The 22,456-nt window shown below is 48.6% G+C and overlaps 1 protein-coding gene and 1 non-coding gene across 4 annotated transcripts in view; one reads left to right on the top strand and one right to left on the bottom strand.

Annotated features, from left to right (window-relative positions):
• The first annotated feature begins 1,057 nt into the window (after nt 1–1,057).
• ACACB (acetyl-CoA carboxylase beta) overlaps nt 1,058–22,456 on the top strand; it is a 122,625-nt gene continuing 101,226 nt past the window's right edge. The window contains exons 1-2 of one of the 3 annotated variants that reach the window (XM_045791488.2): nt 1,058–1,225; nt 2,691–2,785. The gene's annotated coding sequence lies outside the window, so the exon portion shown is untranslated. Of the gene's footprint in view, nt 1,226–2,690; nt 2,786–14,736; nt 14,890–15,251; nt 15,381–22,456 lie in introns of those variants that run through there. The other 2 variants (XM_045791489.2, XM_087857265.1) reach the window with 2 other exon arrangements.
• Nucleotides 17,914–18,104, bottom strand: LOC123788263 (U2 spliceosomal RNA). Its single transcript, XR_006778463.1, has one exon. It is a non-coding gene; the product is annotated as a U2 spliceosomal RNA (small nuclear RNA).

The following is a 22,456-nucleotide window of genomic DNA, read 5'->3' as shown; positions in this document are numbered from 1 at the left end:
TCACCGAAGCCCCAGCCTTGGGGCTGCCCATCAGGGAGGATGGAGGGTGTGCGGGCCGTGCACTAGCACTTCCGCTCCTATCAAACGGACGGTTTCATCCTCCCCTCCTATAAAGCGTGTGTGGTGACATCCCAGGTTACAGCTGTCCAGAGCAAGGCTTCAAGAGCAGGCACAAAGTGCGCTTCCTGCTTACAAGGCCGGTGGAGAAAATTCCCAAGTCCCGTGTGCTGACTTTTCCTTTCTGGAAAATAAGCCCGCAAAGGGAGTCACTCTGACTGCACCTGTCCCCACCGCCATTTAAACCGTTTTGCTTAGGTTCAGGCCCTTGGTGGGTTTTTCCACTTGCTGTTCAGTGCGGCACATCCCGGGTTTACTGAGATTGGGGCCACCAGGCTGCTGTCCCCCCTTTTGTCAGAGCACAGCACCCTTTTGTGTAGCTTCTGCTCTACCTGGTTTGGACCTGGACCTGGAGGTGACCTTTGTCCTATGTGCCTCCAGCCCTCCCCCATGGCTCAGAGCGCTGGCAGCTCAGGCTGGCTTTCCGCCTTTCCTGCCGGGCCCTAGCGATAACCAGCCGACCCCAGGGTGGAAGTGCAACTGCTGGGGTTTGTTTTCTTCTCCCTAAGCCACAAGAAATAGGGAACATTTTATCGAGGGGCGTTTTCATTCAGAAGGTTTTACGAAATCTTTTCCGGGGGAGGGAAGCCAGGTGATCCTTGGATAACAGTTGCATCAAGCCATGGGAGCTTTCCCTGCGGGCTTGGTCCAGAAGCTATTTATTTCTCAAACACCCAACGACCCATGTGCAATCAATTTCCTGCATGTCCTAGGAAGGCCCGAATGACTTGGTTCATATCGCTGACGGCGTGAACTTTAGGTGCCCGGTGGCGGAGATCTCTAAGAATTGTGAAAGACAGCAAAGGTCTGGGATTGAAAGGTGGCAAGTAGGGCCGTCCTGCACTGCGGGGCCACATGAGGGGTGTGGTGAGGGATCCTGTTCCACGCCGCCTGGGCTGGGACTGCGCCAGTGCCTTGAAGGTTAAGTGCTCCAGGGATATTTTTAAACGGCAGGGACCAGTTAATCTAAAAGTGACGCGCACCCTCCTGGCAGCGAGCAGCTGGCCAGCTTAGAGTCAGGCCCTCGGCAAACAAGCAGCCCCAGAAAATGCAACCCTGAAGGCACACTTGAGGAGACCCGGGAAAAGGAAAGGTGGAGGGACAGGTGGTAAGTGAGCTTACCCCTGCCTGGGGTCCCTGACTGTGAAGCCGGCGTCTGTGTGGATCGGGACTATCCCACCTCGGGAGAGCAGACCCTGTGCAGAAAGGGGCAGGCAGGCTTTCCGGGCGAACAGAATTCCTGTTTGGTTTGCAGGGAGCTGGCTGATCTGAGGGCTGGAAATGGAACCTAGATGGAGAAGAGCTTTTTTTTTGCTTCTATAAATGGTTATATTGCTGGGAATCTCTGTGCAAACTCTTCATTGGTTCCACAAACTGAAACCATAGGGTTAGGTTTTAGGTTTACTGAAAAGGCAGTTGTGTGATTTTTTTTTTTGCCCTCAAGCCTTCTGTCTTTTTTAAAGATTTTATTTATGAGAGAGAGTGAGAGAGCGAGTACGAGCAGGGGGAGGGGGAGAGGGAGAAGCAGACTCCCCACTGAGCTGGAAGCCCAACATGGGGTTCAATCCCAGGACCTGGGGATCATGACCTGAGCCGAAGACAGACGCTTAACCATCTGAGCCACCCAAGTGCCCCAGGCCTTCTGTCTTAAGGAAAACTATTCTGTTTCTTATAGATGACCAATCTGTCAAACTGTTACTAATTTTTTTTTTTAAACAGACTCTAGGGGCGCCTGGGTGCCTCAGTCGGTTAAGTGTGTGACTCTTGGTTTCAACTCAGATCATGATCTCAGGATCGTGAGATCGAACCCTGAGTTGGGCTCTGCACTCAGTGGGGAGTCTGCTTGAGGTTCTTTCTCTCCTTCTCCCCCTTCCTGCTGGCTCGCTCACTGTGTCGCAAATAAATACATAAATCTTAAAAAAATAAATAAAAGCAGACTCTTAAGAGTAAAGCATTTATAGTGGTCCTGTATTGCTAGAAAGATTTTTTTTTTTTAAGTGTACTACGAAATAAAAGTCCAATAGCATGGGGTGAAACAGGTCTCCTTGTACTATCCCTCTACCTGCCCCCCCTCCTCCTGCTGTGCACAGTTTGGTATAAAACTTCCCATACCTTGGGGGCGCCTGGGGGCTCAGTCAGTTAAGCATCCGACTCTTGGTTTCGGCTCGGGTCATGATCTCAGGGTCGTGAGACTGCCCCTTGAGTTCAGCTCTGCTCTGGGTGTGGAGCTTGTCTGGGATTCTCCCTTTCCTGCTGCCCCCCCCCCGCCCCCTCCGCCCCCACTCTCTCTTATTTCTGAACAAAACAAAACAAACTTCCCAGACCTGGTTTCTCAAAGACCTGTCCTGTGCCTTTACCTGGTACACAACTATCTCTGACGATGATCATTATTATTATTTATTATTATTATTTTAACATCGGTGGGCTTCCATATAAGTTGGGTGACCACCCATCCATAGTGGCCCAGGACTGAGGACTGAGAGGGAACTCCTGGGAAGCCAGTCTTTCCATTTAAAAACTGCAAGGAAGAGACATTGTTTTATAACCTGTTTTTTTTTTTTTCCTTCTAACAGTGTCTTGGGAGATATCTAGAAGATGTGATTTCTTCACTCACTTCTCCGAGCGCGAAGTGAAAAGACTGCGCCAATCTTCCGTCATGTGATCGGAGGTACAAATAGCCTCAGTTCATCAACTTATTTGAGCAGCTCTGGGAAGGCATTTTATGTTTCTGCAAAGGAGGATTTTAAAACATTTTTTTTCATTTGACTATAGTTGACACGCAATGTTACATTAGTTTCAGGTGCACATGTAGTGGTTCGACCTCTCTGTGTTACGCTGTGCTCACAAGCCACCGTCTGTATCATACATCGCTCTTGCAATATCGTTGACTCTGTTCCCTACGCTGTGCCTTTTATTCCCGTGACTTCTTCATTCCACAGCAGAGCCCTCCCTTCCCCCATTTCGCCCATGCCCCCCACCACCCTCCCCTCCGGAAACCATCAGCTTGTTTCTGTATTTATTGATCTGATTCAGCTTTTTGTTTATTCATTTTTTTTTTAGATTCTACTTAGGAGTGAAATCATATGGTATTTGTCTTTCTCAGTTTTATTTCACTTAGCGTGATATCCCCCGGCTCTGTCCATGTTGTTGCAAACGGCAGCACTTCATTCTTTTTTTTATGGCTGAGTAATATTCCACTGTAGCTATCTAGCTATGGATATTTATTTATAAAAAAATACACACACACACACACACACACACACACACACCACGTCTTCGTAATCCTTTTGTCTATTGAGGGACACTGGGTGCTTCCTTATCTTGGCTATTGTAAATAATGCAGCAGTAAACACAGGGATGCATGTATCTTTTCAAATTTAGTGTTTTTGTTTTCTTTGGGTAAATGCTTAGCAGTGCGATTACTGGATCTTGGTAATTCCATTTTTAATGCTTTGAGGCACCTCCATACTGTTTCCCACGGTGGCTGCACCAGCTGGCATTCCCGCCAACAGGGCACAAGCATTCCCCTTTCTCCACATCCTCACCAACACCTGTTATTTCTTGTCTTTTTGATTGTAGACATCCTGACAGGTGTGAGGTGGTATCTCATGGTGGTTTTCATTTGTGGTTCCCTGATGATGAGCAATGTTGAGCATCTTTCTGTGTGTCTGTTGGCCATCTCTGTGTCTTCTTGGGGGAAAATGTCTGTTCAGGTCCTCTGCCCATATTTTAAATCAGATTTTTATTTGTGTGTGTGTGTGTTGTGTTGTAGAAGTTCATGATATATTTTGGATATTAACCCCTTATCAGATATACCATTTGCAAATATCCTCTCCTATTCAGTAAGTTGCCTTTTTGTTTTTTTATAGTTTCCTGTGCTGTACAAAAGGTTTTTCATTTTGATGTAGTCCCAGTTGTTTATTTTATGCAAAGAAGGTTTTTTGTTTTGTTTTGTTTTGTTTTTCTGCTCAGGTGCTTTGTAAGCTCTGTTTTATCACCTTTAGATACGAGACATAAATTGGAGGATTACATGAGGTACTTGATCCTTAGGGGGCAATAGACATTTTAAGCTTTTCAAGTGGAGAGTCTCTCAAAGTCTTATCCCTGTAGAAACTTTGCGATACCTTATTCTAGTCTCCTCTGAATTTTGACTCAAGGACCTTTAGAGGAGTGTGCATCTGTACCCTGGAAGCCTGGAAGCACGGTCAGAAATCATGCATTTTATCTGAAAACTGCATGCACATTTCACATTTTGTTCCAATGGATCTCTTTAATAATAGTAAACTTGCTACCGTAAAGTAGGAGGGTTCTCCAGGAAGATAGGACGTGTTTGTTTAGATTGTGCCAGACAGTCTGGGCTGGGCACAACAGGGAACCCGAGGTACTGATTACTCAGTGGTTGGCATGCGGCAGGTGTTGAATTACATCCAAGGACAATCCTAGGACGAGGTGTTATTTACTCCATTCCCCAAACCAGGACCAGGAAACCAGGGTTTGGAGAATTTCGCGTGACTGACTCGGGTCAATCACATGATGACTGGCAGGGTCTCCACTCAGGTCAGCCCCACATCGGAAGTGCAGCTCTCTGGACCTCTCTGGGCCACCCAGCACAGCACACCTTCGCACCCTTACCTGTGCTGGGACCCCGGAATACAGCCTCGCTTTTCAGTTAGCCCAGGATTGGTGCCACCCCTGTTGGACTCACTAACAGACCTTTTCAAATCAAATCAAATCAAATCAAATCAAATCAAATCAAATCAAATCAAATCATGGGCGAGAGTGATAAGAAAGGATAACCCTGCACACACTCTTTCTGTTTAGAAGTGAATGGGTCTCAGGCCCCAGTAGTAACTAGAATAATCAGTTGTTAGAAACGCCCCTCTTAGCAGATCTTCCTTCCACACTCTGTTTCGAGGAACTCTGTGGTCTCTTATTTCCACATTCCCAACAGAGTGGGACTTAGGGGCCCTCCTGTTTGGAGGAATAACCCATGTAAGGTGAAGAAGGGGCTCTGGTTTTGGTTTGGGCAACATTGGGCTGCCCATGGGGAGCCCAAACCCTTTCTGGAAGGACTTCTCAGAGCCTTGAATGTACTAACCTGTGGTGGGACTTTCCAAAATGTGACTTTGGGATTTGGCAGCCATGGGGACCATCTTTCAGGGCTGGTATCCCTTCAGCACCTCCTGAGAAGCATGGAATAGTCTCATTTTGTGCCTTCCTCAATTTTCCTTCAGAATCCCAAGAGGCAGGGTCCTGCCATGGATCAGTGTCACAAGGCTTGAACTTTCGTACAGGGCTCCAAGGCGGTGTGTGTGTGTGTGTGTGTGTGTGTGTGTGTGTGTGTGTGTGTGTGCGCGCGCGCGCGCGCGCGCGAATGCGCAGAGCCAGAGCCCAGCCTCCCAGATTCTGGATGGATTGGAAAAGGGAGATCTGCCAGCAGGCTGTTGCACTAACTCAGACTTGGGGTGAGGTGGTGGTGGGCATCGGAGAAGCATGACGAGAACGCACAGACCCCGCAGCTGGACGGTCGGGTCGAGCTCTGCCACTTCGGATGTGACCTTGGGCAGCAGACCCCTCCTCTGCATCTCTTCATTTGCAAAACAGGAGCGCATACTTCCTAGAGTTTTTGTGGACATGCAAAGGGATAATAAGCATAAAGTGCATAGTTTAAGACCTGGTATACAGTAAGTGCTTAACAAACATTAGCCTTTATTATCACTTAGCAATTTCCTTGGTTCGAAGGATTGCCGTTTGCCTTCTGCTGTGTCTACACTCGATTTACAAAAGAGTTCTACTTCTAGAGTCATTTTTTGGGAACCCTTGTTGCTGGAGAAGGGGTCAGGGAGCCTGTATCAGGAATGTTGAGAAATTTGAACAGACCTGGGTTTTAGGCCCCATCTACCCTTACAGAGTTGGCTTTCTGGTGGGAAGACAGGTGTGCATGTCTGTAAGTGACCTCACCCCTAACTGTGGTCTGTGATGAGCGCCGGGAGGGAGGGGACAGGGAGCCACGAGGTCATAGAGCAGGAGCCTGGCATTCAGTGCAGTCTCTCTGGCAGCCCCTTGTGTCCCAGGAAGAGGGAGGGAGCAGGGTAGTGGTGGGGATTCAGCTGCCTGTCCAGGTCTTTGCCCACTTCCTGACCTCCCTTGAGACTCACTGGGGCAGGAGGACCCTCCAGGGAGGTGGGAAGGATGGGCTGGACACGGGAGGCAGACCTGAGCTAGGTGGAGGCATTGATGCATCCAACAGATATTTACTGGCCCTTCCATGTGCTGGGCACTGCACTGTGGAGCCAGGGGCAGGACAGAGCCAGTCCTTGTCCCGAGGAAACTTACACCATGGTTGGGGGGGGGGCGGGGAGATGAGTGAGTGTATTGGTGACAAGATAGTGTCAGGTCATGTCAGTAAGTGACATGAAGGAAAGGGACATGTCATCGAGAATAAAACCCATGGGTGTCAGGGTGGGTCTGGGGTGGGAACATGGAAGCAAAGCCAGAAAAAGGAGCAAGAGATAACCATGCCAGGGGCCAGTGGTGGGAAAGAGCACTCCAGAACATGGACCCACAAGCACAGAGGGCCTGAAGGGGGACCAGTGGCCGGGGGCCAGATCTCTAGAGGCACGTGGACTACAAAGGAGTACAATGAGGAATCACCAAGAATGTGAAATTCAGTTCAGCTGCCCACCTCCAAGAGTGACTTGGGGCAAGTTTAACTCTTGAACCCTGAGATTACTCTTCAATTAAAAAAAAAAAAAAACTGGCTTCTCATGATACTGATCTCACAGAGTGGAATGAGGTGATGATTATAAAATGCTTAGTACGTAGCCTGGCACACCGTAAGTACTAATAAATTTTAACTCTTAGTACCAGTATACAGGTTTTAATCAGTAGACAGGCTGCCTTAACTTTTTGGTATAGAAAACAAGCTAACTTTTTTTTTTTTTTAAGATTTATTTATTTAAGAGAGAGAGAGTGAGCAAGGATGTACACACACACGTGGAAGGGGCAGGGAGAGGGAGAGAGAATCTCCAGCAGACTCCACGCTGAGCGCAGAGCCCGACCTTTGACATGGGGCTTGATCCCACAACCCCAATATCACAAGCTGAGCCGAAACCAAAAGTCTTAACCCACTGTGCCACCCAGGTGCCCCAACTTTTTTTTTTTTTTTTTAAGATTTTATTTATTTATTTGACAGGGAGACAGCCAGTGAGAGAGGGAACACAAGCAGGGGGAGTGGGAGAGGAAGCAGGCTCCCCCCAGCGGAGCAGGGAGCCTAATGCGGGGCTTGATCCCCAGACCCTGGGATCACGCCCTGAGCCGAAGGCAGACGCTTAATGGCTGAGCCACCCAGGTGCCCCCCCAACTTTTTTTTTTTTTTTAACACATTCAGAGGTAGAGTGGATAGCACAGTGAGCCCCTCTCTATTCACCACCCTCTTCAATAACCATCAATCTTCTGCCCTTCTGGTTTCATCTACCCACACATACACCCTTTTCCCTGTGTTTTCCCCATTTTACTGTGAAAAATTTCAAACCTACAGAAGTTGAAAGAATTGTGTGGGAGCACCCATACACCCATCACATTTCACGTCAGTTGCATTCATCAGTACCTTTCTCCCTGAGTACTAATTGCATCCTGTCATTAACTAGAGTTCTGGGGTCGCCCCCTCCCCCTGCCCTAGGATGGGGGATTGTTCTCAAGCAAATCTCAGAGCCAAATAAATATTTCACCGCCTGTCTCTAAAAGAGATGGACTTTTAAAATGCTGGTTTCCAACAGCATTTATGGTATTTCCTGTACCCAGTGCCCAGTTCATGCTCCGCGCCCTCTGACTGTCTCAGAGATGTTGAACGCTCGTTCCGTTCCAGTCAGGACCCACAAGAGGTCCTGTTAAGTCTCTCTTCATCTGCAATAGCCGCCCCGCTGCCTTTATTAAACGCCAGCTACTTGTTGAAGACACTCGGTCATTTGTCTACATTTTGGATGTAGCTGATGACACATCACTCAAGCGTCATTTACTGTGTTCCTCTGTCCCTGTAAATTAGTGCTCAGGTCTCCAGGCTTGAATCAGTTCAGGTCCAAATCCTCGGCGAGACTGCTTTCCCGTGCTGCCGTGTCATGGTGTGCTGTCCGCTGCATAGTGTCGGGAAGAACATAATGTCAGGTTATCCCGTTTTCAGTGATGTGAACTCCTCAGGGCACGTGGGAACCGACGTCAATGCCTGATTGCCCTTGAAAAGTCCCCAGCAGCCTTTCACTGAATAGTTTACAAGCCGTGGACGGTCAGAGCCCTAGGTCAGTATTATTTCCTTACTGGTTGGGAATGTGGTTTCCTACTTGCCTCCATGCTCGTTCACATATTAGCTATCATTCTGTAACATAACGATTCTCATCCACCCTCTGGCATACAGAGCATTTTCCTACAGGAAAGGCAGGATAAATGCTCGACTGCATCCTTTTTTTTTTTTAAGTTCGTTTTCAGAGGCATGAGTGGTACCATTGTGAGCTCCCAAGGTGTCATTGAGGTTGTTTTGTTTTGAGGAACACATGACCACACGATTTTTGAAACTGCTTGGATGTATTTCAATCCACCACAGTGATCACCTTTTTTTTAAAAAGATTTTGTTTATTTATTTGACAGAGAGAGGCAGCGAGAGAGGGAACACAAGCAAGGGGAGTGTGAGAGGAAGAAGCAGGCTTCCCACTGAGCAGGGAGCCCGATGCAGGGCTCGATCCCAGGACCCTGGGATCATGACCTGAGCCGAAGGCAGACGCTTAATGGCTGAGCCACCCAGGCGCCCCCAGTGATCACCTTTTTTCAGGCCCGGGTATCTCTTCTTTGGCAGGGCAAGCCCCTTCAGGGTCCTTGTTTTCAGGGACAAGAAATCGCAGCTCACCATGCACATTTCTGCCCCAGCCCTGGAATGAACCATTTTCCCCAAGCAGTCCTGGTTCCTTTTAGTGGGAACATACATAGAAATACATAGAAATCATAACCTGGGACTAGGTTGTTTTGCGGGTTCCTCCTGGCTTCTCTGTGCATTGAGGACTGGGGTCAGGGAGCTGGGTCAAGAGGCTTATACGATGGTTCAAGTAAGTGATAACAGTGGCTTGACCTTGATCTCAGGTCAAGCACTTAGCACCATGCCTGGTGCGTCATGGAGAGCGCGATAAATATTAGAACACTCTTCGTTTGCGTTCTTTATATTAGTTCATGTAAACCTCACCAAAAGCTCTCTGAGGAAGGCAGTCTTATCATCCCCACTGAATACATGAGAAAACCAAGGCTTAGAGAGGTGAGGAAATTTGCTGAAGGTCACACGGAAAGTACAGAGCAGAAGTAGAACTTGGAGCTCGCCACTCTAGATTCCGTACTCCAACCAACACACTGTGTTGCCCACAGGGATCTTAATTTCAAACTCAGAAATGACCTAGCTTAGTTTCTGGCAAAAAACATGACCTACGAGTGGGGCTGGCCTGCTTACGCTGGTTAAACTGGGATTCCAGCGAGGGTCTCCAGGACCGGGCCATGCTCCAGACCCCCACCCTGCCTGGAGAGGTTTCTGCAGCAGTGCCCTTTAGCAGGTGCAGATGGCCCTCAAGACTGCTCTCGGTGCCCTCTGTCCACACAACCTACAAGCTGTTCCAGGCACGTGTTCGCATTGCTTATTAGTCTTTACCAGAGCCCCTGTGAGGTTGGCATCATTCAGAAATGAAGAGCTCAGGTCCAGAGATTCCAATACGGAACCGACACTGCAGGGTTTCCTGGCTGCTGGTGGTGCCAACGCTCGAATCAGACCCTCTGATTCTGTGTCTAGGGCTGTTTTTCCTTTTTGTTCTGGAAGGGACAGGACAGAGGAGAGGTTGCTCCTTTTTAGAGAGGCAGATCACCCATGGGGCTTTGTCAATTCCTCACAACATTTGCAACCACATTGCCAAAGCTGGTGGGAAATGCTGGGACAGCCTCGAAGGAGAGCAACTGTCCCCTGGAGGTCAGGTTGACTCAGGTTGGGAGTTACATCACCGCTTTTCAGGCCGGATGGTGCACTGGCCCTGCCCTGACACTAGGCTTGGGGGAGGCCCTCAGCCAGCAGAGCCAGGGGCTGTTGGTAGAAGGGATACCCACCACGTCTTAGCTAACCATCAGGGAGAAGGCATGCTCGACAAAGCCCCTTGGTCTCCAAGGCAGGGGCTGCTCAGCACAACCCTGAGTAGCAACGTTAATGAGAAAAAGAACTACAGTCATCACAGTAGCCCCTGATATCTTGCTTCATTTATGCCAAGCTAAGCAGTCTACCTACCTGAGTTCATTGACTTGCCCTTCAGGGTGCTGAGGTTGGTCCTGTTACTCTCCCCATTTTACAGATGGGACAACTGAGCCCGGGTTAACTGCTGTGCCTGCGGGCACACAGTATGTGGGTGGTGGAGCTGATTTGCCAGGCAGGCAGACCGCAGAGTCTATTAACTCTTGCGCCGCAGCTCTCTGTGGCTCCGAGAAGGAGGTGTGAGTCCCTCACACCTCTTGTGACTCTGCAGTCATTTGTCCCTGTCCGCTGCCCCCCACCCTCCACCCCTTTCTCAGTGCCAGGCAGGCTGTTTGGTTCCCAGAAAGCGCCAAAGTTCCTGGCCCTCCTGCTTCTAGGCTTTTGTGGCTCCAGCACCACAGGCCGCCAACACTCTTCCTCCACCTTCCTGCCTGTCCAACCGTGGGCTCTGGCGGTTTCCACAAGGATGGCTCAGGTGGGGACCCACCCCTTGGACATTTCTTCAAGGCAGGTGCCTGGCTGGAACCGTTTGGGCCAGTTTTGCCTGGGCCAGCAGATCAGCCCCATCACGAGTTGGGCTTGGTTCACCAGCTGTTCACTGAGCACCTGCAGTGAGCCCGGGAAAACTGAAATTCACTGGCTTTTCATCCATGTGTTTTCCTCCCCAAAGTTGTCCCCAGATCAGTGGCTCCGGCTGCTGCACACCTGCTCAACTCTCAGATCAGGTCGTTTGGGATTTGGTACCAGACCCCAGACACGTAGATAATCTGTGCTTACTTTCACGGTCCGTGGGATTCTCCGGAGCCCCAGATGTTCTGACAAGTGATTAGTTTGAGAACTGTCGACTCTCCCTGGTTCTCCTTTCCAGACTTCGGATCCACCTGTGTAAGAAGGTATCCAGTTAATCGATTGGATCAACAGCCTGCCCACCTCCCCCTCTTACAGATGTAGGCTGTGGGGTCAGGCAGAGCGGGGTTGAATTCCATGTACTTCCGAGCTGTGTAACTTTGGGTGAGTCACTCTTGTTTCCTGGGCACTGGGTTTTCATGCCCAATCTGTGAAATGGAGTGAGAATACTACTTCCCCTGGGGCCCCCGGGTGGCTCAGTCGGTTAAGTGTCTGACTCTTGGTTTTGGCTCAGGTCACGGTGTCAGGTGTGTGAGGTCAAGCCCTGCTTCAGCATTTGTGGTTAGGGAGTTAGGGACAGCAGGGTTGGTTTGAGGTGAAGGTTGAAAGTCTCTTGCTCTCCCAGGGCACTTTTCCTTCTGGGGTGAGGAAGCATATGACGTCTCACCCTCCCAGTGCCCTCAGCCCAATCACAGGGGGAGGTGAGGTTCTTGAATTAATCCCTCCCTGCACTGTCATGTGCACCGTCACGTGTCTTCTTCCTTTTTTTTTTTTTTTTAAGAACGTCCTGTTCTTCTTTTTTTTTTTTTTAAAGATTTTATTTATTTATTTGACAGAGATAGAGACAGCCAGCGAGAGAGGGAACACAAGCAGGGGGAGTGGGAGAGGAAGAAGCAGGCTCATAGTGGAGGAGCCTGATGTGGGGCTCGATCCCATAACGCCGGGATCACTCCCTGAGCCGAAGGCAGACACTTAACCGCTGTGCCACCCAGGCGCCCCCACGTGTCTTCTTCCAATGCAAAAAATATTAAAGAGAACAATGAGTATCCTTCACAGTAGAACACTTTGCTAATTACTGCTCCTGGTTAAGTAACTTTGGCAGAGCCCCCATCTTCAGTCAGTGGAGTTATGAATTCACCATCGAGCATGGCGCCAAGAGCAACGTCTGCTTGAGACATCTTGCCCCCTTTAGCAACCTGGTGAACTCCTATTCATCCCTCAGAGGCCCAGAGCAAATGTGTCTCTTAGCTCTCCCTCATGCCCGTCTCCACCCTTGGAAGGACTGGGCTTTTCCTGGTTTTGGGAGTCTATCGGCTAGATCTTGATTTGAAAGACTTGTTCCTTTTTTTTTTTTTTTTTTTTTTTATGCGATAGAGACAGCCAGCGAGAGAGGGAACACAAGCAGGGGGAGTGGGAGAGGATGAAGCAGGCTCACAGCAGAGGAGCCTGATGTGGGGCTCGATCCCATAACGCCAGCATCACGCCCTGAGCCAAAGGCAGATGCTTAACCGCTGTGCCACCCAGGCACCCCTTGAAAGACTTGTTGTTGATCTGAGCAGGACTCTGCTGTCTCCCCCAAAACCTGTCTTAGGAGAGGAACGCCAAAGCTTAGAGAAGTGGTTCTGCTGTTTATTTCTTGGTTGCATTTTAGTCCCTTAGCAGTGGACTCAGGGATTTAGGAACCAGCTCACAGCTCTAGGAAACCAAACAGTGCTGACAGTCACTTCCCAGATCTGCTAACTTGGGACCCTTCTCAGGACTCATGGAGGGAAATCCTGCCCAGAGAGCGAGAGCTCATGAGGGTTAGGAGCGAGGGCTTCCTGAGTGAGGCCACCTGGGTCCTCAAAGTGTGGACTTGGGGAGGGACTGAGCCCGTCTCCTCACGGGGAGTAAGGCGTGGCCCCTGATGCAGGGAGAAGTTGATGGGATGACACATATGAAGCTCGTAGCACAAGGGCTGTGATAGGTACATGCTCAGGAGACACTAGTGACAGAAAAACACTCCCAGTGATTTAGTAGGTATCCCTTCTGATCCCCTGTAGTGTTCTCCGGCATCCCCTTTCTTCCTTTCTTTAATGCCTGTGTCAGCGTTAAAAAAAAAAAAATCTTCCTGAATAACATAAAATGTGACACCCCCCCCCCTTGAAAAACAACAGCAGCAGCAACAAAAAATCACGCAGAGTCCCCTGTCAGATGAGGGACCCGATGAGAAGTTAATCCAGCCTCGCCTAGGCTGCCGAGGCCCCAGAGATCTCTGCCCTTCGGGAAAACAGTGCCGTCCCTGAGCCGCTCAAGGCTGGGGGAGCCGAGAAGCTGGTGAGTCCTGGGGCTGTCCCCTGGGGGTTCTGCCTCTTCCCACCTGGGCTGGCCGATCCTCAGGGAGTGGCCCCGATGCCTGGTTGGTGGCACATGGGTGCCCGTTACCCTAATGTGAGTCCGTGGTGTCCATTTGCGGAGGAGGACGCCAGCAGAAACCACACTGTTGGTGACCTGCCTTGTTCTTTGCATTCCGCTGCACCAAGAAGGGGATGGTCGTGTTCAGTGACTCTGCAGGTCTTGGCTGGTCCTTCCCCTAATCCTCTGAGGTGGGTGGGGCTTTGTCCTTTCCCTTCTTTTTTCTCGATGGGGAAACTCAGGCTCACAGAGGGCAGGTGATGCGTCTGAGATGACACTCTGTGGGGTGGTGGGGTGTCACCGTGGTGACTCTGCCTACCCCGGGCTCTCAGTGCTGCGGCCGCTCATGGCATTCTCTAGGATAATCCGTTCTGGGCCTTGTACTCTGGGTCCCACATGGGCGATCACCTTGGACTCCCGACAACTCTGTCTTGTTAGGGACGTCCTTACCCTACGTTGAGGATGAGCGACCTGAGGCTCAGGGAGAGTACTGCCCAAGGCTTATCCCGCTTGTAGGTGGCAGAGCTGCGATGTGAACCTGGGTTACCTTCCAGGGCACCAGACGAGGTGCTCAAGGACAGTAGATTTTTGCTGTGAATGGTACCTTGGTGTAGAAGGAGCACTGGCCTGGAGCCGGGACCTTAGCGCTGGGCAGGGCTCTGTCACTCATTTCACGTGGGACCTCTGGCCTCTGCTCATTGAAATAAGGACGCTGGCCTCGCTGATCCCCATGTGTCCCCTCCTAGGCTGCAGGTTGGAGCAGGTGGATTTTTGGGAAACACGGTGGCTTGAGACCTCTATTTCTCCAGGCCGGAGTGCAGGTTAAGGTATCCACTAGTCAGCTTTGAACGCTTGGGCAACCTCACACGGCTAGCTCCTATCACCTTCGTTATCTCTGAATCAGCAGAAGGACCTTGTGCCATCCACCCGCCAGCTGGAGGGTTCTTGGCTACCCACCCTTCGTCCTGAGAGTCTGCTTCTCTTTCCATCTTGCCTTGCTTGGCCAAACCCCAGCAAAATGTCTGGTGGATAAACATATAGGAACAATGGCTCTTGTGATTAGGGGAGCACTGGAGGAGCATAGTCCAGAGACAGATTTGGGCAAGAGGGTGATTGTATAAGCGGTGAAGTAGGCCTGAATACAGGAACGTGGCAAGCTAGGGGGAGGTGGCCCTATGGGCTGGCCAGCCCCAGAGAGCATAGACAGCCTCTTCTGTGACTAAGCTTGAGGTCAGGGGAGGGCTGAGCACAGACCTTTGCGAGTGGCTTATATTTGTGGGTGATGAATAAGAGCATGGCTGACTTGGGTGAAAATTCACCTTGTTGGGGCACTGGCCCAGCCAGACTCCTCCCCTCCCACAGCCTGATGCATGATACCAGCCTCCTGCTGAAAGGTGACACCCTGTGGGCTGGGTTCCCCTAGTCACCCTGTGGGCGCGTCTCAGACCCACATGACAGTGGAGCTGGTGGCCATGGCCACAGCGATGGTAAGTAGCCGCAGACACCTACGAGTTCATCTTGGTGGGAGGAAAAATGAGAGCGTGACACGGGATTTCTGGTTGAACGCTGACATTCTGCCCCCTCGGCCCCTCACTGACCTGGCTAGGTCTGGGTGTGTGTTGCAGGGGTGGGGAGCAGCTGGAAAGCAAATTGTGACCCCCTGCCTAGCCCCCTCCAGTCTTCCATTTGGTCACTGCACCTTCTTGTTGGTACCGAGTGGTTTCCTGCATTCGTGTTGACTGGAGCCATGACTGCCCTGGGACGTGGCAGCTACTGCTTGGGTTTGGTTGGCAAGGAACAAAAATAGCTTTGGCTGAGCTCAGTTTTCAGGTCAGCTGGATTATTTCAGCGAAGGGCAACAGCTTGTCATGGCATGGTCCACAGAGCTTCGCTGGGAGGACTAGTCTCGCCTTTACGGCTCATGGGATCAAACCACCTGCACAGTGCTCCTCCTGGACCACCATGCATGTCTGGCCTTGTAAGTTTACATGTCACTCTGCTGCTCCATCTTCCAGGGACACAGCAAGGTGTCTGGCTTTATGATCGTATCCAAGGGCTCGTTGTAACACCGCCCCTTTTATGGAGTTTATTTACATCCACTTTTGGAGGGGGGCGGTGGGAAAGGTGTGGGTGTCAGGGCTGGATTTGAGCAAAGTCAAGGTGCTGAGCTTCTCGGAGCCACAGCTTACCGAACTGTGAAATGGAAGTGAAATAATGACAGCAGCTATAATAGTACCCATCAGAGTTGTTCTGAGGGGTGGAGGCCGGCAGGCTTTCTACACTCGCAATGTGTACCTATGTGTAAATGCTCTCTGTGTTGATGTGTTATCCCAAGAGCAGATAAATGCAGGTAAATGGGGCAAGAGCGAGTATCCCCATTTTTACAGATGGGGAAACTGAGACCCAAAGTTTGTTTGGAAATTTTCTCAAACAGTTCCCCCTTTTGTTTCCGTGTACTCACTGGAGAAAAGTTCTCGTGTGGTGGCCTTCGGATCACCCATTGTTACTCCACAAAACAAACCAAACGAAAGGATACATAGGTTTTTCTCTGCAGGTAACCTCTGCAGGATCGGCGTGGGGTGTTGGGTCCGTGGCCCTTTTCAGAAGAACAGCAGATCTTAAAGGATTTGCTGGGTGGGGAGGGGGGGCGAACTGGAGAGAATTGCTGGTCACTGCATTCATCAGAGGTTCCAATGTAGAGCTTGGCAGCTCCCCGCACCACCCCTCAGTTGCCTACCTACCATGCATGTACCCCCCCCCCCCCCAGCCTGCCCATCTCCCCTCCCCTCACCCCTTTCCGGGGGCCAGCCTTCCAGCCGCAATCCCCTCCAGCCATTCCTCTAGCCAGCCAGGATTTCCTGAGCAAGTAAGTGCCCAAGGAGTTCTGGTGATGCAACCCTTGCCTAGTTTGGTCAGTTTCCCACTGGGGATCAAGGTAAAGAACGCCTTCTGGGGTTCCCAGATCCCAAACCACTGCAGCCTAGTTTCGCCTGGATGTGGCTCTTCTGTTTTCCGGGCAGTGACTAAAGTGTTTTTCTCTTTGGGGTGAGGAGATGCTAGCATTTCTATGCTCTCCTGCCTGGGAAGGATGTAACGCTCTGACCTGTTCGGCTGCCAAGGGAGCCAGAAGCCTTTGCAGCATTTTTGGTGATGACATCTGCCACTGACGAATTTCCGAATCTGTCCTTGGGGGCATGTGTGAGCCAGCAGTTTTCAGGACACTGACCTTTCTCGCTGACCCTTTTCAAACATTTTGTGAACTTGCTGTGTGCAAGAGATGAGTCCCCAGGAGGTCCTCACCTGTCCCCAGGAGGATCTCACCCTCTAGAAAAAGGAGGGAGGGAGGGTGTAGAACCTGGGAATTTGGACTAGTGGTTGTTGCCTGAGGGCAGTTTTGTCCCCAGAGATGTTTGGCAAGGTCTAGAGACGTTTTTGGTTGTCACCACTGAGGGAAGGGGTGTTCCTGGCTTCTAGTGGGGTGGAGGCCAGGGGTGCTGCCGAACACCCTACAAGGGGCGGCACGGCCCCCACCACCGAGAATGCTCTAGCCCCTGGAGCCCGGGTGCCCTGGCTGGGGAGCCCTGGGAGAGAGTGAGGCAAGGGCGGCAGAGAGTTGCGTGCTGCTGTGAACAGGCGTCCACCTCTATTTGTTTCAGTCCCTGCTTTCAGTTTTTTTGGGGGGCTACATCTGGGGGTGAAATTACTGGGTCATAGCGCAGTTCTGTGTCCAACCAGACCATTTTCCACGGCAGCTGCATCATTTCACATTCCCACCAAATGCCTGCAGGGGTCCGGTTTCTCCCCATCCTCGCCTGGAGCTTGCTGTTTTCTTTCCTCCCTCCCTCCCTTCTTTCCTTCCCCTCTGTCTCTCTCTTCCCCTCCCCTCTCCTCCCCTCCCCTCTCCCCCCCTAGCCTCCCCTCGCCTCCCCCCCCTCCTTCCCTTCCTCTCTCCTTCCCTCTCTCTCTCCTTTCCTCCCTCCCTCCCTCTCTCTCTCTCTCCCTCTCTCTCTGACTGTGGCCATCCTTGTGGGTGTGAAGTGGTACAGTGCAGTTTTGATTTGCATTTCCGTAAAGATGTAGGATCCATCTTTCCATGAGCTAGTGGCCATTTGTGTATCTTCTTTGGGGAAATGTCTGTTCAAGTCCTTCCCTCATTTTAGAGTCAGGTTGTCTTTTTGTTGTTAAGTTGTAAGACGTCTGTATATATTCTGGATACTAAACTATTACCAAACACATGTTTGGTAATATTTTCTCCCGTTCTGTAAGCTGTTTTTTCACTCTATTGAGAGTACCCTTAGATGCACAGAAGTGTTTAATGAATGAGGTCCACTTTATCTATTTTTTCTTTATGCTTATGCTTCTGTGTCACACTGAGAATCCATGGCCAACTGCAAGGTCATGACAATTTACTCCTATGTTTTCTTTTAAATTTTTTGTGGTTTTGGTTCTTTTTTTTTTTGCTGGGAAGAGACCAATTCTGTCGTTTATTACCAAAAAATTTCTAACCCCCGAGAAGGTGCACCGTTCCTGGAAGTACTGCAATACCAGGTCAATGCGTGGAGTGAACGAAGCAAGCTCCTATTTCATCTCCTAACTCCAAAAATCCATTTAATATATTGTCCTCGGATAGAGGACGTATCAGATATTAAACTGATAAGAACAGATACTACACTTGATCTTAGCCAAAAGGCCGAGAAGCGATTGTGGTTTTGGTTCTTATTTTTATTTATTTAATTTTTTAAAAAAATATTTTATTTATTTATTTATTTATTTATTTATTTATTTATTTATGTATTTGACAGAGAGAGACAGCCAGCGAGAGAGGGAACACAAGCAGGGGGAGTGGGAAAGGAAGAAGCAGGTTCCCAGCAGAGGAGCCTGTTGTGGGGCTCGATCCCAGAACGCCGGGATCACGCCCTGGGCTGAAGGCAGACGCTTAACAACTGCACCACCCAGGCACCCCTGGTTGTTATATTTAGGTTGTTGACTCATTTTTTAAAAAAGATTTATTTATTTATTTTAGAGAGAGAGACAGTGAGTGAGTGAGAGAGCACGAGCGGGAGGAGCAGAGGGAGGGGGGAGGGAATCTCAAGCAGACTCCACACTGAGAACAGAGCCTGACGGGGGGCCTCAATCTCATGACCTGAGCCGAAATCAAGAGTTGGATGCTTAACCAACTGAACCACTCAGGCGCCCTAGTTGTTGACTCATTTTGAGTTAATTTTCGTGTATGTTCTGAGTTAGGAGTCCAACCTCATTCTTTTGCTTTTGGAAATCAGTTGTCCCAGAACCATATGTTGAAGAGACTATTCTTTCCCCTTTGAACGGTCCTTTTTAAATTTAAAAAAAATTTTTTAAGTTTATTTATTTTCTTTTGTAATCTCTATACCCAACGTGAGGCTTGAACTCACAACCCTGAGATTAAGAGTTGTACGCTCTTCTGACTGTCCAAGTGCCCCCCACCCCCCATCGAATGGTCTAGATATCTTCATCAAAAATCTATTGACCATAGATGTATGGGTTTATTTCGGGACTCTTCAACTCTTCATTCCATTCCGTTGGTCTCTATGTTTGTCTTTATGCCAGCACCACACTATTCTGACTGTAGTTTCACAGTAAGTTTTGAAATTGTGAAGTATGAGTCCTCCAACTTTGTTCTTTTTTAAGGTTGTTTTGGCTGTTTGGGTTCCCTGCAGTTCCATAACTGTATATTGCTCCAGGTAGTAGGGCCACCTTAATGGTAGACAGTCTTCCAATCCAGGAGCATGGGATGGCTTGCATTTACTTAGTCTTCTTCAATTCCTTTCAGCAATGTTTTATACACTAGCATTGTACAGGTCTTTCACCTCCTTGGTTCAATTTATTCCTAGATATTTTATTTTTTTGGATGCTATTGTAAATAGAATTGTTTTCTTTCTTTTTTTTAAAAAGATTTTCTTTATTTGAAAGAGAGAGTGCGAGTGCACAAACGGGGAGAGGCAGAGGGAGAGGGAGAAGCAGGCTCCCCTCTGAGCAAGGAGCCCAATGCGGGACTCAATCCCAGGACCCTGGGATCATGAGCTGAGCCGAAGGCAGTCGCTTCACTGACTGAGCCACCCAGGTGCCCCTGGAATTGTTTTCTTAATTTCCTTTTCAGGTTTTTTTTTAAAAAAGATTTATTTATTTATTTGAGAGAGAGAGAGCACGAGTAGGGTGGGGAGAGGCAAAGAGAGCTGGAGAGGGAGAAACAGACTCCCCACCGAGCAGGGAGCCTGACGTGGGGCTTGATCCCAGGACCCCAGGATCATGACCTGAGCCAAAGGGAGACACTTTACCAACCGAGCCACACAGGCACCCCTCCTTTTCAGATTGTTCATTGTTGGTGCCTAGAAGCACAACTAATTGATCTTGTATCCTACACTTTTGCTTAATTTGTTTATTACTCCTTTTAGGGTTTTTTTTTATATGTGTGGATTCTTTAGGATTTTCTATACACAGGTATCTCCTGCTTTTTGAACATTCACATTATGCCACTTTGCTTTTGTAAGAGACCTACATTAGATCTACGTTAGTACCTGTTTTTGCTAACTAGAAGAAATCCGAAGAGGATTTTTGCTTTTGGGAGAAAAGGTGAAAAGTGAAAATAGCATTCAGCGTTTGTTTTGCAGAGAGCTGTTATAGAGGCAGCATGTACCCTGAGCAGTGGCAGTGGCACACCAAGTTCCTTTGGCAAGAACTACACTCAGCATCTCAGCCTCAAGCCACCATAACTTTAAACTATGTCTGTGAGCATCTGAGCTTTATCTTGATTTATTTTGTGTGTCATTAGCAAGATGTGTCCTAAGCTACCGAGAAAAGCCGAAGAGGGGTTATTTTGTGGGCCTAGGAATGCTGAAAAATGTTTCCATATAAATTAATGGTAATTGCTTCTTTGCTTTTTGCCATTTCAATTTAGGAAAGGTTTCATAAGAACCTCTCTACTTTCAGGTTAGCAGGGAAACTTGTATAGGATCCTGCCATCTATGATGAGAGATGGTTTTATCTCTTTGTTTTCAATTTGGATTGCTTTTATTTCTTTTTCTTGTCTAATTGCTTTGGCTAGGACCTTCAGTACAGTGTTGAATAGCAGTGGTGAAAGTGAGCGTCCTTGTCTTGTTCCTGATCTTAGGGGGAAAGCTCTCATTTTTCACCACTGAGTATGTATTAGCAGTAGGTTTTTCATAAACGTGCTTTATTACATTGACGTTCCTTTCTGTTCCTACTTGTCTGACTTTTTTTTTTTTTTTAATCATGAAAGGGTATTATATTTTGCCAAATGCTTTTTTTTGGTGCTAATTGAGGTGATCATGTGGTTTCCCTCTTTGTTCAATGAATGTGATTTGTTATATTGGCTGACGCTGAACCGCCCTCAACAGATTTTTCTTTAAAAAGAAACTTGATGATCTTAAAAGAAAAAAGCCTCCTGGGGCACCTGGGTGGCTCAGTCGTTAAGCATCTGCCTTCGGCTCAGGGCGTGATCCCGGGGTCCTGGGATCGAGCCCCACATCAGGCTCCTCCACTGGGAGCCTGCTTCTTCCTCTCCCACTCCCCCTGCCTGTGTTCCCTCTCTCGCTGGCTGTCTCTCTCTCTCTGTCAAATAAATAAATAAAATCTTTAAAAAAAGAAAAGAAAAGAAAAGAAAAGAAAAGAAAAGAAAAGAAAAGAAAAGAAAAGAAAAAAGCCTCCTGACCCTAGGTATAACTTGGAAAATACCCTGGACAACATTTTAGCAAATTCTGTTGTGCAAAGTCTAAAGGAAGTATTCAGATCATGCAGTTCTAGGAAAACTTGAGAACTTTTCCATTTCCCTTTGGAACATAATGTTGAAATTTAAAAAGAAAAAAACCTTTTAGATGCTAAGTTGATATACTTGAGCTTTGCGGTGCTATTTTTTTTTGTTTGTTTGTTTTTTTAGTACTTCTGTAGCCTGAGGCAAAATTTGTTCTGAAATTTCAACATGTTCAGGTTGTGTTTTGTTTGCTTATTAACAATATTTACTTCTGGGGCACCTGGGTGTCTCACTCAGTTAAGCGTCTGCCTGGCATGATCCCGGAGTCTGGACATCGAGCACTGTATAGGGCTCCCTGATCAGCTGGAAGCCTGCTTCTCCCTCTGCCCCTACCCTCACTCGTGCTCTCTCTCTCTCTCAAATAAATAAAATCTTTTAAAAAAACCAATATTTTTGTCAAATAATAATGATCTACTCATTAATAGGACAGAATTAGTGTAGCAGGAAGAGGCATGGGTAAGAAATCAGAATATCTGAATTCCTGTATTTGACAAAATGAATTTCTGTCTGTTGTTAAGCTCTCACTTTAAAAAGAAGATTTTACTTATTGATTTGAGAGGAATAGAGAGAGAGCATGAGTAAGGGCAGGGGGAGAGGTGGAGGGTAAGAGAGAAACAGACTCCCTGCTGAGCAGAGTGCTCGACATGGGGCTTGATCCCAGGACCTGGAGATCATGACTTGAGCTGAAGGCAGATGCTTAACCATCCAAGCCACTCAGGTGCCCCAAGCTCTCACGTGTTACTGGATGCTGTTCTGGACCCTGGAACAGCACAGACTGCCCTTGGTCTTGCTGGGTTTTCATTCTAGTTGTAAGCATATCCCATGCCAGGTGTACTAGTGCTAGGAAGAAAACAAGGCAAGGTGCCCTTCCTCCTCCCAGAACCATGATGATGATGATGACAGTAATACAGTGATGGTGGTGGTGGTGGTGAAGCTGATGATGGCAGAAGCAATAGTCTGTTTATATCTATGAATTGGAATACAGTGATGAGTCTTTTGTTTCTTTTTGGATTCCAGCTTTATTGAGGTAATTCATATACCGTCCAGTTCACTCATGTAAGCTATATGCTTCAGTAATCTATAGTACATTCACAGAGTCGTTCAACCATCACTACAGTTTTATTTTATTTTTTCCATCACTACACTTTTAGAACATTTTCACCCTCCAGACAGAACCCCGGTACCCTTTAGCTCCCTCCCACCAGCCCTAGGCAACCACTAATCTCTCTGTGTCTATGAATTTGCCT

This window comes from Ursus americanus, chromosome 30 (genome assembly GCF_024610735.1).
Source record: "Ursus americanus isolate L20-20 chromosome 30, mUrsAme1.1.p, whole genome shotgun sequence".
Lineage (NCBI taxonomy): Eukaryota > Metazoa > Chordata > Mammalia > Carnivora > Ursidae > Ursus > Ursus americanus.
The sequence above is the reverse complement of the archived record's forward strand: the minus strand, read 5'-3'. Positions and strand labels throughout refer to the sequence as shown.